Raw genomic sequence first — 16,699 nt, forward strand, 5'->3', positions numbered from 1 at the left:
CAGCCAAAGAATGGTCATCTTAGGCAAAAGAAAAGACTGCAAATCTACCATTGCCATGGTATCTTATGGTGAGTGATGGACAGTTTGAAATTATTACAGAAAAAAAATGAACCCAGACCATTTTGTCTAGAGCTTTCGAACCACTTTTCCGTCCATTTTATTTTCTTGTTCTATTCATTATTAAGACCAAAGAATGCTCTTCTTTGCCTCTGAAAATGTTTTCCAGCATTAGTATGTAAATTAAAACTGCCAGCATTCCCACAGACCCCCTGAACACAAGCTGTAATTGCTTCCAATCTGTCTGGCCCTGGAATTAAAAGATTTAGAAACTGGGTTAACTAGCATTTAATATTTTCATTAAGTCACAAAAACACAGGTTAAAAATACGGCTCTTCTAGATATTCCCCTAGAATATGGCGCTTTTTGGCATCTTAACTCTTTTTGAAATCCCTCTCCCTACTCACACGATGAGCTGAATGGGCCTCAGACACAAGGGGTCAGCAGTGTTCTCAGGAGTTCACACTGGAGAGTCCACGCCATCACAAGGGGAGGGCCAGGGACGTTGAGGGGCTGGAGGCTGCCAGGGGCAGCTTCTTACTGTCCCCTTCCCCTGGGGTGACCATGTTCCTCACAGCCTCATCGGTGGACTGCAATTAAAAATAAACCAGTAAAAATGTATTGTTTTATAAAGGAGGCCAAGGAGAGTTACTGATTTTCATTTGAGTTTAAGAGGAATATAACGCTGGTAAGAAAGGGTTCTCTGTGAGATTAGGCCTCGGCTATAGACCCTCCGCCCCCAACTTCTGGCAACTGTGGCCATGAACTTTTGAGGCCTTTCCACAAGAACCTCTAATTTTGTGTTATAGTCATAATTTCAATACATGGTTTAAGAGCTTATATTCTCTTAATTATGTCTGTTTACACCAAAATGTCTTGGTAGGTGGGGTACTTTCTCTTGTTCCTGCTCAGTGTATTACATGGTGTTCTTAAGAGGAGATGAGTAGTTTTCAGGCCTGTCTGTAAACCTGGTTCTAGGCCTGGTGTTGTTCCCCCAGAGCTCATAAACCAAACTAATTGGAAAACCCAAGCGGTTATCCTCAGTGATAATTAAAGAGGTAGGTAATTTAGGCAAAAGCAAATGTTTGGCCTGGATTAGATTATAACTGCTTGCCTTAGCCCTGATTTAATCATGGCTTTAGAAAATGTGCTTTTACTCCTTTAAAAAAAAGATTAGCTTTGTTAGCATCTCCAATTTAACATACATCAGGTTTATTCCAGGTCTTGGTAAATTGTACCAGAGATTTGGTTTATGGCGTTCTGAGCATATACTCATTTATTTAAATACTTTGTGTCATATTTACTCACAAAAGGAGCAGTTGTACATTTGGAGCACACAGGTGAACTCGCAGCTCTTTAGCCTCAGCCTTGTGGCCTTTCTTTTCATCCTGCCAAAGGTATGAGTGGTCTGTTCCTCTGCAGGAGAATATCATGAGCAAGAGCCCACACAAAGGAGCTCATACAGATATACCTAAGTCTGCTCTGCATTCTCAGAAAGGGAAATGTGGGTTCTGTCTTTTACCTGGGGAGCATGGGGGAGAAATGAGTGACGTGAACATGTGCCCACTCACCTGGGAGTCTGCCTGGACCAGTCGCACCTTGCTCCTACCCAGCACTTATGACCTCCCACAGTGCTGTTCTTACCGGAGTGGGAGGTTGATTGTGCCAGGTTAATTTTGCTACAGTCAAAGCACTGGATGAATTATGTATATACTAGGCCCTTTTGGTTTGAAAAACTCAAAATGTGCTTCTCCCTAGTGAGAATTGTATCTTGAAATTGAAGAGAAGGAAACATGTTTTGGAAAAATCTTAATGACAGTGTGGGAGCAAGGAAAGGGTCCCTCTGCTGCCTGGTTGGGTTATGTCATTTATTAATTTCTTGGCTCTTTTTGTTAAATTTTCCAAAATGGATATTGGATGGAATCCTTTTTTAAAAAAATAAGACTCTTAAGTGTTTATACAGTGTGTCTGTAAAGTCATGGTGCACTTTTGACCGGTCACAGGAAAGCAACAAAAGACGATAGAATTGTGAAATCTGCACCAAATGAAAACCCTCCCAGTTTCTGTAGGATGATGTGGCAGCATGTGTGCATGCGCAGATGATGACGTAACACCCGTGTATACAGCGGAACAGCCCACGGCCATGCCAGTGGAGATGTGGACGGTACAGAGGAAAGTTCAGTGTGTTCTGTGGCTCGCTAAATTCAAATTCGTGACCAAAGTGCAACATGAATATCAGCGTGTTTATAACGAAGCGCCACCACATAGGAATAACATTACTCGGTGGGATAAGCAGTTGAAGGAAACCGGCAGTTTGGTGGAGAAACCCCGTTCTGGTAGGCCATCAGTCAGTGACGAGTCTGTAGAGGCTATACGGGATAGCTACCTAAGGAGTCCTAAAAAATCTGTGCGTGAGCCCACATCGAACTGCACTGAATAGGTATGAAAGTGGGAGAGTTTTCCTTTTATTTGGTGCAGATTTCACATTCTATCGTCTTTTGTTGCTTTCCTGTGACCGGTCAAAAGTGCACCATGACTTTACAGACACACTGTATAAATAATAGAGGTTTAGATATCTAGTTGCATCACCAAGAGGGTTATTTTACAATGATAAAGTTATGTTTTAAAATAGACCTAACAATAAAAAAAATCATTATAGTTAGCTGGGTCCTTGGAAACATTATTTCAGATGTGTAGATTGTAAAGAAATTTATGTTTGGAAATAATCCTGATCCATACAATTTGATCTAAGTGATCTCTTTCAACTAGACTTTTATCTCATCCTTTAACCAATCTTGTAAAATGTGTATCTCATTAAGATATTTGTGTTATTGCTTTGAAGAATACTAAATGGAGAGAAAGTTGGAATACTACTTACTGTAGGGGAGGAAAAATATCTCTCCTGTACTTTTTTATATTCTTGGCTGAGACTCCTGTAACAAAAGACAGATTCATAAGAGAAAAGTATACACATTTATTTAATACAAGTTTTACATGACATGGGACCCTTCATAAGGAAATGAGTACCCAGAAACAATTAAACCTGAGTGTTTTTATGCTAGCTTTGATGAAGATTGGAAAGTCACGGAAAGATGTGATAGGACCAAGGCAAGCTAAAATGGAGTAAACTTAACCTCTATTTGTTCAGTTTCCTCTATAGATGCTCTTATCCTCCAGGTATTGGGAAGGCACCTTTCATGGGGGTTTTATGACCTGCTTCTGGGGAAAGTTGAAAGTCCTTCCTGCACCTGCCATTTCTCAAATTCATTAATCTTAAAATGTCAAGATGCCTGATTTTGGGGTAATGTATCCTAAACCCCATCATTTCATTTTTAGTTCTAATTATGCCATTCTCTTTTCTTTTTTTTATTAAGTGAGAGGCAGGAAGGCAGAGACAGACTCCTGCATGCACCCTGACCGGGATCCACCCAGCAAGCCAATACCAGGAAATGCTCTGCCCAGTGTGCTGGGCTGCAGCTCTGTTGCTCGGCAACCAAGCTATTTTAATGCCTGAGACTGAGGCCATGGAGCCATCCTCAGTGCCTGGGGCCAACTTTGCTCCAACCTTTTAAGCCATGGCTGCTGGAGGGATAGAGGGAGAGAGAAATAGAGGGGGGGAAGGGTGGAGAAGCAGATGGTCATTTCTGTGTGCCCTGACCAGTAATCAAAGCTGGGACTTCCGCATGCTGAGCCAACATTCTACCGCTAAGCCAACCAGCCAGGGCATAATTCTGCCATTCTTATATTTAATTTTTATCCCATTTTGTCAAGTTACCTTCCAAATATTCCTATAGATATTTTGTAAGGAATGGTTATTAACTATATAAATTACTTTGAAACTACAGTATAAGAAACTATATAAAAGCTAAATAATATTACCTTTATGAAAATTATTTAAAACCTTAGCCTGATCGGTGGTGGCACAGGGGATAGAGCATCAACCTGAACACTGAGGGCCCTGGTTTGAAATCCTAAGGTCGCCTGCTAGAGCACGGCTTGAGCATGGGCTTGTTATCTTGAGCATAGGCTTGCCATCTTGAGCGCGGCGTGATCCCAAGGTCACTGGCTTGATGCCTAAGGTTGCTAGCTTGGCTTGAGCACCTCGATCAAGGGACGTATGAGAAGCAATCAATAAACAACTAAAGTGAAACGACTACGAATTGATGTTTCTCATCTCTCTCCTTACCCTCTCTCCCTACCTGTCTCTTAAAAATTTTTTTTTAAATCTTAAAATGCGCCTGACCTGTGGTGGCGCAGTGGATAAAGCATCGACCTGGAATGCTGAGGTCGCCGGTTTGAAACCCTGGGCTTGCCTGGTCAAGGCACATATGGGAGTTGATGCTTCCAGCTCCTCCCCCCTTCTCTCTCTCCCTCTTTCTCTCTCTCTCCCTCTCTCTCTCCTCTCTAAAATGAATAAATAAATAAAAATTAAAAAAAAAATCTTAAAATGTACGTTTTAAGAACTAAATCAAATGGAGGCATTTTATTTGGTTTGACTAAAGAAAGATTGTGTTCATATTCTAGATATTTGAAGTAATGAGAAATAAAGATCATAAAAAAAAAGATGATGTGGGAAAAAGTCCACAATTCTGTTACTCCTGTCTTTTCCTTTCTTAGAGGTGAGATAAATTTTTATTACAATTTCCCTTAATGATGTAAGTTGTGTTAAAGAGATCATATAATAACCCAAGGCATGTTAATGAAAGAATGTTACTAGGTTTGTGGGAATTTGTGTGTTAATATTACAGTCTGTCTCCGCAAGGAGTCATGAGCAGTGGAAATGGAAGGCAAATTAAACCTGGTTCCTTTATCTCTTCCAAACACTGCAGCTCCTTGAGCGGGCTGCTTCTGTCTCCTACTCTGAAAAGAAACTAAGTGGAAATTGCCTGCTCAAAGTTGTTTTAAAAAGTCCCAAGTGTCACCTGTGTGCTTTCTTAAGGACTCCTTCCTCTTTCCTATGAGCCTGCCTATCTTCTGCTCTTTCCTAAGAAAGCTTTTCTACTAGTTGGTGAAATAAGTGTCCCTTTCTTTTCTGTCTGTATTTAGCCACCAATTAGTAAGATGAGCAGATATGCCACCATGCTGAGCATGGTGCCAGGGGCATGGAAGAAGCTGACACTACATGATGCCAGCTATGACTGCCTTTTTATCTTCCGGGAGAGGTCCTCAATAGGTTGGCCTGCCCCCTGGAGCCCGTAGCTATTTCTGTCTAACCACTCATTAAAGTCAATCTGAGATATTGCTGAAGCCTTTGGATTCTTTAAGTGAATTGCCTCCACTTGAATCAGCTAAAAATAGTTCACTTTTACTCCCCACAGGGCTGCCTCCAAGTTATATGAACTGTCCTCTCAGCTTCCGAACCACCAAAAGTATTGATGTCCACAGCAAGACTAGCTTCCATTAGAGACCCAGGACTGTTGCCATGAGTGCGTGCCTGACTGACTGCAAGGAGGGAGGAGGGGATGCACCCCAGTTAGAGCTGAGCCCAGCAGTGTCAGATGAAAATTGAGGACTTTGGGCCTGAGTAAGCGGTTGCACAGTGGTTAGAGTGTTGGTCTGGGACGCAGAGGACCCAGGTTCGAAACCCCGAGGTCGCTGGCTTGAGCACAGGCTCATCTGGATTGAGCGTAGGGTTGCTGGCTTGAGTGTGCAATCATAGACATGACCCCATGGTTGCTGGCTTGAACCCGAAGGTTGCTGGCTTGAGCAAGGGGTCACTGGTTCAGTTGGAGCCCCCCCTGTGAAGGCACATATGAGAAAGCAATCTGTACAACTAAGGCGCTACAACGAAGAATTGATGCTTCTCATCTCTCTCCCTTCCAGTCTGTCTGTGCCTATCTGTCCCTCTGTCTCTGTCGGTGAAAAAAAAAGGAAGTGAGGACTTTGGGAAAAGTTTCTTTTCCCCTCAAATAATAGATTTTTTAAAATAATAATAACAAATTATATCTAAAAATTGATGAGAGTACATAGCAGTGGGCCAGACCCATCCAAATAAATTAAGTACCTGGTATGCCTTTCCATTTGGAAAATGTAGAGTTTCTAGATAACCTTGGGGCAATGGACAGAACAGTGAGCTTTTCTTTGCATGCTGGAGCCAGCCCTGACAGAAGGCAACTCATCTCATGTTTAGTCAGAAATAAGTATAAAAAGGATCAATTTGTTTCTTTTCTTTTTCTTTTTTTTTTTACAGAGACAGAAAGAGAGTCAGAGAGAGGGATAGATAGAGACAGACAGGAACGGAGAGAGATGAGAAGCATCAATTATCAGTTTTTCGTTGCAACACCTTAGTTGTTCATTGATTGCTTTCTCATATGTGCCTTGACCGTGGAGCTATAGCTGACCGAGTAACCCCTTGCTCAAGCCAGCGATGTTGGGTCCAAGCTGCTGAGCTTTTTTGTTCAAATCAGATGAGCTCACGCTCAACCTGGCAACCTCGAGGTCTCAAACCTGGGTCCTCCACATCCCAGTCCGACACTCTATCCACTGTGCCACCGCCTGGCCAGGCGATCAATTTGTTTCTTAAAACATAATGCCATTCATTGTTACAGCAAGTGTTTCTGATCACCTGCAAATCATACATAAGCAGCATCCACAGGCTCAGTGAAAAAATTGGGGTTTAAGACCCTAAACTTTTGTAAATGACCAAAGTAATTCTAGGCTGGTAATATTTTTTTCCATAATATTGTATTTATCAATTGGTTTTAGAGAGGACAGGAGAGAAAGAAACATCAATTTGTTTCTATATGTGCCCAGACAAGGGATCGAACCCGCAGGATGATGCTCTAACCAACGGAGCTACCTGGCCAGGGAAGGCTGGTAATATTATATCGTTTTATATCCCATCTGTTAAAGCCTTTGGGGAAAATTAAAGCTCTTGCTTGGGAGCTAAAATAAAGCAAAGTGGCTCAGGATGAGGAAAGCAGTAGACTACCATTTATTTAGTTCCTGTCAGAATTGAAAATGCCTTGATCATAGCTGCTTTGATATATTTGAGTGTTGCTCAACAAATATTTATTCACACCTCCCTCCCTTGGGGTGGAATATACTTCCTTATCCCACTGCTTAGGGTCTGGCTATGAAACTGGATTTGGTTAATGGAATGTTTCTGTATGACTCCTGGAGAGATCTTCAGTGTGCTTCCACAGTTTGGCTTGGTGCTCTGATCTTCTGCCATTCATCATAAGAGAAATATGCCCTGTGTAGCCTCAGGTCCAAAGTTAATGAGGGCACACCGGGAATGGACTTGATTCCAATCTTTAGCTAAACCCTGCTGATCCCAGTTTAACACAGCAGAGTCATCATCAACCCGTAGCCTGAAGTAGACCCACATTAGACAATTTATAGATACCTGAGAAAAAACAAACCAAATGTTTGTTTAAACCATTGAGTTTTGAGGTGGTTTGTTACCCAGCAATAGCTGACTAATAGACTATTCTTGTTCCATTTTAGTCCCTTCTCCATACTAAAGCCATAGTCATCTATAATATTTAAATTTTTTTTAAATTTTTATTTTATTTATTTTTTTTACAGAGACAGAGAGTGAGTCAGAGAGAGGGATAGACAGGGACAAACAGGAACGGAGAGAGATGAGAAGCATCAATCATTAGATTTTTTTGTTTTTTTTTTTTGTTGTTTTTGTTTTTGTTTTACAGAGACAGTGAGTCAGAGAGAAGGATAGACAGGGATAGACAGACAGGAATGGAGAGATGAGAAGCATCAATCATTAGTTTTTCATTGCGCATTGCAACACCTTAGTTGTTCATTGATTGCTTTCTCATATGTGCCTTGACCGCGGGCTTTCAGCAGACTGAGTAACCCCTTGCTGGAGCCAGCAACCTTGGGTTCAAGCTGGTGGGCTTTTTTGCTCAAACCAGATGAGCCCGCGCTCAAGCTGGCGACCTCGGGGTCTTGAACCTGGGTCCTTCCGTATTTCAGTCTGATGCTCTATCCACTGCGCCACCGCCTGGTCAGGCTCAGTCATTAGTTTTTCATTGCGCATTGCAACACCTTAGTTGTTCATTGATTGCTCTCTCACATGTGCCTTGACCGCGGGCCTTCAGCAGATCAAGTAACCCCTTGCTGGAGCCAGCGACCCTGGGTTCAAGCTGGTGTGTTTTTTCCTCAAACCAGATGAGCCGGCACTCAAGCTGGCGACCTCGGGGTCCTGAACCCGGGTCCTCTGCATCGCAGTCCGATGCTCTATCCACTGTGCAACCGCCTGGCCAGGCTATAATATTTAAATACAAATCCAACCATGCCACATCCTTGCTTAAACCTTTCAATAGAGCACAGAGAAGAAAATCAGGATGGACAGAGTTACATTTTGAGTTTTGATGTCCTTACAGCGTACAAATAAGAAAGATGCGTCTACAGCCATACCACCCTGAACGCGCCCGATCTCGTCTGATCTCGGAAGCTAAGCAGGGTTGGGCCTGGTTAATACTTGGATGGGAGAAAGATGCATCTTTTTAAGATTTTATTTATAGATTTTTACAGAGAGAAGAGCAGAGGGGTGGGGAGCGAGATGCATCAACACACAGTTGCTTCACTCTAGCTGTTCATTGGTTGCTTGTCGTATGCGCCTTGACTCGGCAAGCCCAGGGTTTCGAACCCGCCACGTCAGCATTCCAGGTTGCTGCTCTGTCCACTGTGCCACCACAGGTCAGGTGAAACATACATCTTAAGAGGAGACTTGGGTCACAGCCTCAGGATTCACTGGAGCCTATGAAGACCTGACAGCCTTCTTATGTCCCACCACCACCACACACACACATGCCACCACAGAAGGGAGCCTGTGGAAACCATTTCATTTTCTTATTCCAGTTTATCAGCTGTGCACACAAATGTAACCTAATTTTTTTCTTTTTTCTTTTCTTTTAAGGGAAAATAAATGGTAGAGAATTTTGAAAAATTCTTTAGCTATTAAGTACCTTGGTCTATTTCCCTTGGCTCTCTAGCTTGTGCTAATTAAAAAGATTTCATCAGAGGATCCTAGAGTGCTGCCCGTGTTGGCTCTCGTGTTCTTTGCTTAAATAATTAATATTCATTACTGTCTGTTATGCAGTGTGTGGGAGAAGAGTGAGTAATCTGGGATCCCAGGACATTTGCACCATGCCTGTCTCCTTTGCATAAGCTTTCATGTGAGGCTCTTCATTAGCTGGCACCAGGGTGTAGATCTTCTGCCTTCAGCCTTTAGTGTTTATTAACTATAAAAAAAAAAAAAAAAAAAAAAAAAGAGCTCCAGCTGATTCACCAGCTGGGGACAAATACTGCTGATGGGAAGTAATTTCCCGGAAGAACAGTAATGAAGAAAGTGAGGGGAGGAGATGGGGGGAAGACCAAACCACAAAGTTCATTTAGATTGAGCAATCTCTGCGGGACCAAAATGCAAACTCCTAAGTGTTTGTCACATTACTGCAAAGCCAGACCTCACTCTTACAACTAGCAAAGGATTTAAGAAAACACATAACTAAACACTTGAATGTTAAACAGGGAGGCTTATAGTCTCAGGTAGATTTCAAAATTTTCTATTCTTAAAACAGTGAAGGGTATGCCTGATCTGTGGTGGCACAGTGGAATGCTGAGGTCACCAGTTTGAAACCCCCAGCCTGCCTGGTCAAGCAAGGCACATATGAGCAAGAACTGAGTTGATGCTTCCTGTTCCTCCCCGCTTTCTATCTCTCTCTAAAAGTCAATAAATAGCCTGACCTGTGGTGGCGCAGTGGATAAAACATCGACCTGGAAATGCTGAGGTCGCTGGTTCGAAACCCTGGGCTTGCCTGGTCAAGGCACATATGGGAGTTGATGCTTCCGGCTCCTCCCCCCCTTCTCTCTCTCTGTCTTTCTCTCCTCTCTCGGTCTCTCTCTCTCCTCTCTAAAAATGAATAAATAAATAAAAAAATTAAAAAAAAAGAGAGGTACTTTCTAAAAAATAAAAAAAAAAAAAAAAAAATAAAAGTCAATAAATAAAATCTTAAAACAACAAAAACACAACAACAGTGAAGGGTAGGAACAAAGCTATGAATATTTAACAGTTACAGGTCCCGCTACTTGTTTGCAACAAATTACTGGGCAGTCTGTAATTCGGCAGGGGTGGAAGGAATCGTGAGGGATGATTTCTTGGTCTCACCTGATAACACTGCAGCACCCAGAGATACAAAATGCACTGGTCAGTGCCCGGGGGAGGACGGCTGTTGACCATTTATTCCCAGAGAGTCGAGGCTCTTTGTGTTTTGGGATGGTAATTTTTTAAACTTAATTGGATGATAACAGGAAAAAACGGTGATAAACAGACTACTATGCTTAAAGCCTAATAAACTGAGTATCTGGATCCAAATTGAGGTCTTATGTTGGTTTGTCTTTACTAAGTGATTAGAATGTTGGAGACTGTACAGACAGAATACTCTTGGGTTTTTTTTGTTTTTTGTTTTTTTTGTATTTTTCTGAAGCTGGAAACCGGGAGAGACAGACAGACTCCCGCATGCGCCCGACCGGGATCCACCCGGCACGCCCACCAGGGGCGATGCTCTGCCCACCAGGGGGCAATGCTCTGCCCCTCCGGGACATTGCTCTGCCACAACCAGAGCCACTCTAGCGCCTGGGGCAGAGGCCAAGGAGCCATCCCCAGCGCCCGGGCTATCTTTGCTCCAATGGAGCCTTGGCTGCGGGAGGGGAAGAGAGAGACAGAGAGGAAGGAGGGGGGTGAGGGTGGAGAAGCAAATGGGCGCTTATCCTATGTGCCTTGGTCGGGAATCGAACCCGGGTCCCCCGCACGCCAGGCCGACGCTCTACCACTGAGCCAACCGGCCAGGCAGACAGAATACTCTTATAAGACATGTTGGTCTACTAGATCCCTCAGCCAAAGAAATGAATAATTATTTGTTCATACAGTTCCTAGGGGCAGTGCAAGCGGAATTCTGGGATGTGGGGAGGATCCGCCCATCAGAGGCTGTAGAAGCCAACACTTCGGGGACAGGTTGACAGAGAGCCAGATGTTCACAGCTGCACATACCCCACACATGGCACAAAATATATATATTTACTGATCTACAAAATGCTTTCATCATGTTTAATAATTCCTTATTATCTGCAAAGTAAAATTAGATGACAAGTTATTTGCCAAGGCGAAACACAGGAGACCGGCCTGTGACATGGCATGCTTTGTTTCCTGTGCACTTAGCCTCCTTATCACTGTCCTCAGAGAAGACAGAGCTGTACCAAATGTAAACAGGGTGACAGACATAGGGTCCAAAGCAGAAAATATTATTTTCTTTCTATATTACTGGAAATTATTAACGTTTAAAATTTGGTGGCACAGTGGATAAAGCATTGACCTGGAATGTTGAGGTCAGTGGTTCAAAACTTCTGGCTTGCTTGGTGAAGGCACAAATGGGAGTTGATGTTTCCTATTTTGTTTGGTCTTCAAACTAAAAAGAATTGGTTTTCATTTTTCTTTACTAAAAAATTTCTTTTTGTTCAGTTGCCAAGTCTCTTCTTTTTCTCCCATTCTTACCTAGCATCTGTTCAACTCCTAGGCAGGAAGGCCATCGTATTGCCATAAATGCTCCAAAATATACTGCTTACAAAAATTAGGGGATATTTCAAAGTTAATATGAAGTGATAAAAAAAAGAAGCACTTGGCCTGACTGGTGGTGGCACAGTGGATAAAGCGTCGACCTGGAAATGCTGAGGTCGCCGGTTCGAAACCCTGGGCTTGCCTGGTCAAGGCACATATGGGAGTTGATGCTTCCAGCACCTCCCCCCCCTCTCTCTCTGTCTCTCTCTCCTCTCTCTCCCTCTCTGTCTCTCTCTCCTCTCTAAAGATGAATAAATAAAAAAATAATAATAATAAAAAGTTGTGGTTGTTTAAAAAAAAAAAAAAAGAAGCACTTGACTTTTTTAAATTAAACAAGAACGTCTGCCTGACCAGGCAGTGGCGCAGTGGATGGAGCATCGGACTGGGATGCAGAGGACCCAGGTTCGAGACCCCAAGGTCGCCAGCTTGAGCGCCGGCTCATCTGGTTTGAGCAAGGCTCACCAGCTTGGACCCAGGGTCGCTGGCTCAAGCAGGGGGTTACTCGGTCTGCTGAAGGCCCACGGTCAGGGCACATATGAGAAAGCAATCAATGAACAACCAAGGTGTTGCAACGAAAAACTGATGATTGATGCTTCTCATCTCTCTCTGTTCCTGTCTGTCCCTATCTGTCCCTCTCTCTGACTCTCTCTCTCTGTTTCTGTAAAAACAAACAAACAACAAAACAAACAAAAGAACATCAGAAAAGCAAACAAGTCAAAGAAAGTTGTTTGATTATGCAAATGAATGCAAAACCAACTTTTATTTCATTGGTGAGAAAGCACTGTACAAAAAGCCTGAAAGGGCCTGACCTGTGGTGGCGCAGGGGATAAAGCGTCGACCCGGAAACACTGAGGTCGCCGGTTCGAAACCCTGGGCTTGCCTGGTCAAGGCACATATGGGAGTTGATGCTTCCAGCTCCTCCCCCTTCTCTCTCTCTCTCTCTGTCTCTCCTCTCTAAAATGAATAAATAAATAAAAAATTAAAAAAAAAAAAGCCTGAAAGTACTGGAGTATCTGCATGGTCTCTGATCCCCTAATTTTTGTGAGCAGTGTACCTCTCCTTCCCACAGCCTTCTGAGGCTCCACCATTGCTTCCTCATGGCCTGAAATTTTTACTGTTGATAGCATTGGTGTTGGGGATGTAGGAGTGGCTTTCCAATAGGTGGAAAGTCCGGGGTGCAGTAATTATACATTATTCATGCCACAATATTATTCACGCATCTGCATGTGCCAGGTACTATGCTAGGTAGGAGTGGTTCACAGTGACATCCTTGCCTTCCTGGAATTTATGGCCATGCTGGGACTGGATCTAGCCTAGGTTAAGAAAAATCTTTTTGAAGAAGACCAAAGGAGACCAAATATTCAGTCAGGTGAAGGGGAGAGAGGTGGGAGAAATTGAGCCGCAGAGGCAGAGGGAACTGCACACTCACAAGCCTCAAAGCACAAAGAAATACCTTGTGATTAAGCAATAGGGAGAAGGCCTGTGTGTACCTGGCGCCCAGTCAGCAAGGGTGGTTCAAGGTCAAGGTGGACCCAGACGATGCAGGGTCTTGTCACCGCACAAAGGATTTTGAACTTTATCATGAGAAGAAAGAGAACTCGTTGAACAGCAGCAGTCTGACAGCATCAATACATTTTAAGAAGATTCTTCTGGCTGTGTGGGTAATGGGTTGGAGGTGGTAGGGAAAACTTGAATGAGAGAGCACTTGGAAGTTATTGCTGGAGTCAAGGTGAGAGCTGATGATAGGCTAAACTGGGACAGAGAAGTGGAGATGGTGGGAAGTGAGGAGATTCAAGGTATGGTTTGGGGTGGAAACAGCATGGACTGGATATGAGAGGTAAAGGGAAGAGTAGTGTCAAGGATACTCTTAAGTTTCCTCTGTAAGCAAGGGGGTGGAGCAGTGCCAGTTCCTGAAGTGGGGAGCACCAGCAGAGAAGGAGATCTGGGGACCTATGACCTATGAGATCGTGTAAGCAAAGCTGGTGCAAGGTCTACTAAAACCATGGACCAAGCTGTTAGAGGTCTCCCTTTTTTTCTCTCCCTTTCCCCTTCCCTCCTTCCAAATTTTTGTTTCTGTTCAGTAACATTGTCTCAGAATTTTCTGTGTGGTGGGTAGAGGATGATACTAACACTTTTGAGGTCACATCCTTACAGTTCTTGATCCAATAGGAAATACAGAACTTCCCTTCATTCCTAATTCAGAAAGTTCAGGGAAGAACTCTGCTAGGCTCAGCTCAGGTCATATCCTATTTAGCCAATAGCCAAGAGAATGCAGCACTTGGATTGGTCCAGCTTGAGACCCATGTCTTTCCTGTTTGTATTTGGGTGTTGTTGCTTTGTAGAGAGGAGAGGAGAGACACTATAGTGGTAGTCAACACCTCTGGAGGGCAGAAAGTGGGGAGGATCAGTTCCCCAAGGAGAAGAGATGGTCTGGGCTGTCCTATCTAACAGATGTTTCCTATCTCTTAGGCCTTCAGCATTTCATTTTAAGACCCTACAGCTGGATGGAGCCTGAGTTAATCTTCAAGTAATACTGCTATGTAGAAATGCAGAATTTATCAACTCTGAGCTCATGGGGTAGTTGAGGCACTGGCTCTGTTGATAAACTTATAATTTTGAACTATAAAAACAATATATTTATAAAAATTTGGCAATAATGAATAGCATCCGTTCCGCACTGACACATTTTCATTTTATGCATTCCTTACCCCCTTCCTCCTAAAGAATATATCTTTTTTTAAAATTTTTAAAATATTTTATTTATTGATTTTTAGAGGGGGGGGAGAGAGAGAGAGAGAAGGAGGAGGAGCAGGAAGCATCAACTCCCATATGTGCCTTGATCAGGCAAGCCCAGGGTTTTGAACCGGCAACCTCAGTGTTCCAGGTCAACCCTTCACCCCACTGCGCCACCACAGGTCAGGCCAAGAATATATCTTTTTAAAAAACATATTTTATACATTGTGTCTTGAATAGCAAGTGACTTGTTCAATTTTTTTATTTTTTATTTATTTTTATTTTTTTTGTATTTTTCTGAAACTGGGAATGGGGAGAGATAGACAGACTCCCGCATGCGCCCGACCGGGATCCACCCGGCACTCCCACCAGGGGGCGATGCTCTGCCCACCAGGGAGCGATGCTCTGCCCCTGTCGCTCTGTCGTGACCAGAGTCACTCTAGCGCCTGGGGCAGAGGCCAAGGAGCCATCCCCAGCGCCCGGGCCATCTTTGCTCCAATGGAGCCTCGACTGCAGAAGGGGAAGAGAGAGACAGAGAGGAAGGAGAGGGGGAGGGGTGGAGAGGCAGATGGGCGCCTCTCCTGTGTGCCCTGGCTGGGAATCGAACCTGGGACTTCTGCACGCCAGGCCCACGCTCTACCACTGAGCCAACTGGCCAGGGCCGACTTGTTCAATTTTAATTCATCCATTTAAATATTAATATTTACATAAAAATAATTTGAATCTGTACTTTTTTTTGTATTAATGTTCTCTAGAAAACTTGAAGGGTTAGCTGGTATAATGTTTTGGCCAATATTGGTTCAACTCTTGCTATGGGTATGGTTGTCTGAACACTGATGGGTATACAGACATGATTAAAATCTATTTCTAGCCTTTCTGAATTCATAATTTTGTGACTTGATAAGATTAAAATAGTCCTTGATTGTAACTACAATACAGTGTTAAATTAAAAGAGTAATCTGGACATTTCAGCATATGAACACAATAAAGTAAAAAAAGAAGTATTTTGTATCTTCCTTTTAAAAAATGTTTTTGATTGATTTTTTAGAGAGAGGAAGGGAGAAATAAACATCATTTGGTTGTTCTATTTATGCATTGATTGGTTGATTCTTGTATATGCCACTGGGGATCCAACCTGCAACGTTGTTATATGAGGGCGATGCTCTAACCAACTGAGTACCCAGCCAGGGCTCTCGTATCTTTCTTGCATATGGAAGAGGAAGAAATGTTGGAAGAGTGTAAGAGAATGGGACAGAAAAGGGTGAAACGAAAAGGTCGGGCAAGAGGGGCAGCAGAGCTTTTAAATTGCGGTTAGTGTCACACCATGTAACTATTAAGTTAGAATGTTGAAAATGAAACCACAGTTAAATACACGCCTCCCCTTAAAAAGTAGGGTGGGTAAGCCTGACCAGGCAGTGGCGCAGTGGATAGAACGTTGGACTGGGATGCCGAGGACCCAGGTTCGAGACCCTGAGCTCGCCGGCTTGAGCGCGGGCTCATCTGGTTTGAGCAAAAGCTCACCAGCTTGGACCAGCAAGGGGTTACTCGGTCTGCTGAAGGCCCGCGGTCAAGGCACATATGAGAAAGCAATCAATGAACAACTAAGGTGTCGCAATGCGCAACGAAAAACTAATGATTGATGCTTCTTATCTCTCCATTCCTGTCTGTTTGTCCCTGTCAATCTGACTCTCTCTCTGTCTCTGAAAAAAAAAAAAGTAGGGTGGGTAATCAAAACAACTCACATTTTGCCTTTAAAGAGCTGTTTCTCTTCACACTCTCTCCAAAGAGCCAGATAGCAGAGTCAGACTTTCTATAGAAACATTTTAATCATGGAAACCTTTCCCCCAGAAAAATGCACTCATTAGTATTAGAAAAACACACGATACTGTAAGTTTAACACTCTTTGGACTCCGTGGACCTCAGGTTAGACAGGCCCCCAGTTCAAAAGCGGGCCTAACCAGCTCCGAGACTCAGGAAGACCACGCCTCTAAATGTCTTGCAACCTCGTCCATTCAGATTTTTTCAGCGGTCCTGGGTAAACCGGTCTCACCAAGGATTCCGCGCCGTCTGGCAGCTCCCATTTTTAAACACAGACCCGTGTGTGGGACAGGCCATTATTTTTACCAGATCACTGCTCCTGAAGCAGCGAGAGACAAGCAAAGTTGCTGTACCTCAACGATAGCTCCAACCTTAACCCGGGCTCCGCCTTCAGGCCGCCTCCTCCTCAGGGCCTCCGCCCCTTGTCCCCAGCCCACCTCCGGTCCCGCCCCTCCCCTTTGCTCTGAGTGCGGCTCGGCCACTTACCAGCAATCCTGTTCCGCCATTCCGTACCCC

The 16,699-nt window shown here is 43.6% G+C and overlaps 1 long non-coding RNA gene across 1 annotated transcript; it reads right to left on the reverse strand.

Annotated features, from left to right (window-relative positions):
• Nucleotides 1-385: 385 nt before the first annotated feature.
• On the reverse strand, nt 386-16,699 carry LOC136331668 (uncharacterized). Its single transcript, XR_010730523.1, has 3 exons — nt 16,670-16,699; nt 2,936-2,990; nt 386-647 (listed from the first exon to the last, which is right to left on the reverse strand). It is a non-coding gene; the product is annotated as an uncharacterized lncRNA (long non-coding RNA).

The sequence above is a fragment of the Saccopteryx bilineata genome, chromosome 3, assembly GCF_036850765.1.
Source record: "Saccopteryx bilineata isolate mSacBil1 chromosome 3, mSacBil1_pri_phased_curated, whole genome shotgun sequence".
In the NCBI taxonomy this organism is placed as follows: domain Eukaryota; kingdom Metazoa; phylum Chordata; class Mammalia; order Chiroptera; family Emballonuridae; genus Saccopteryx; species Saccopteryx bilineata.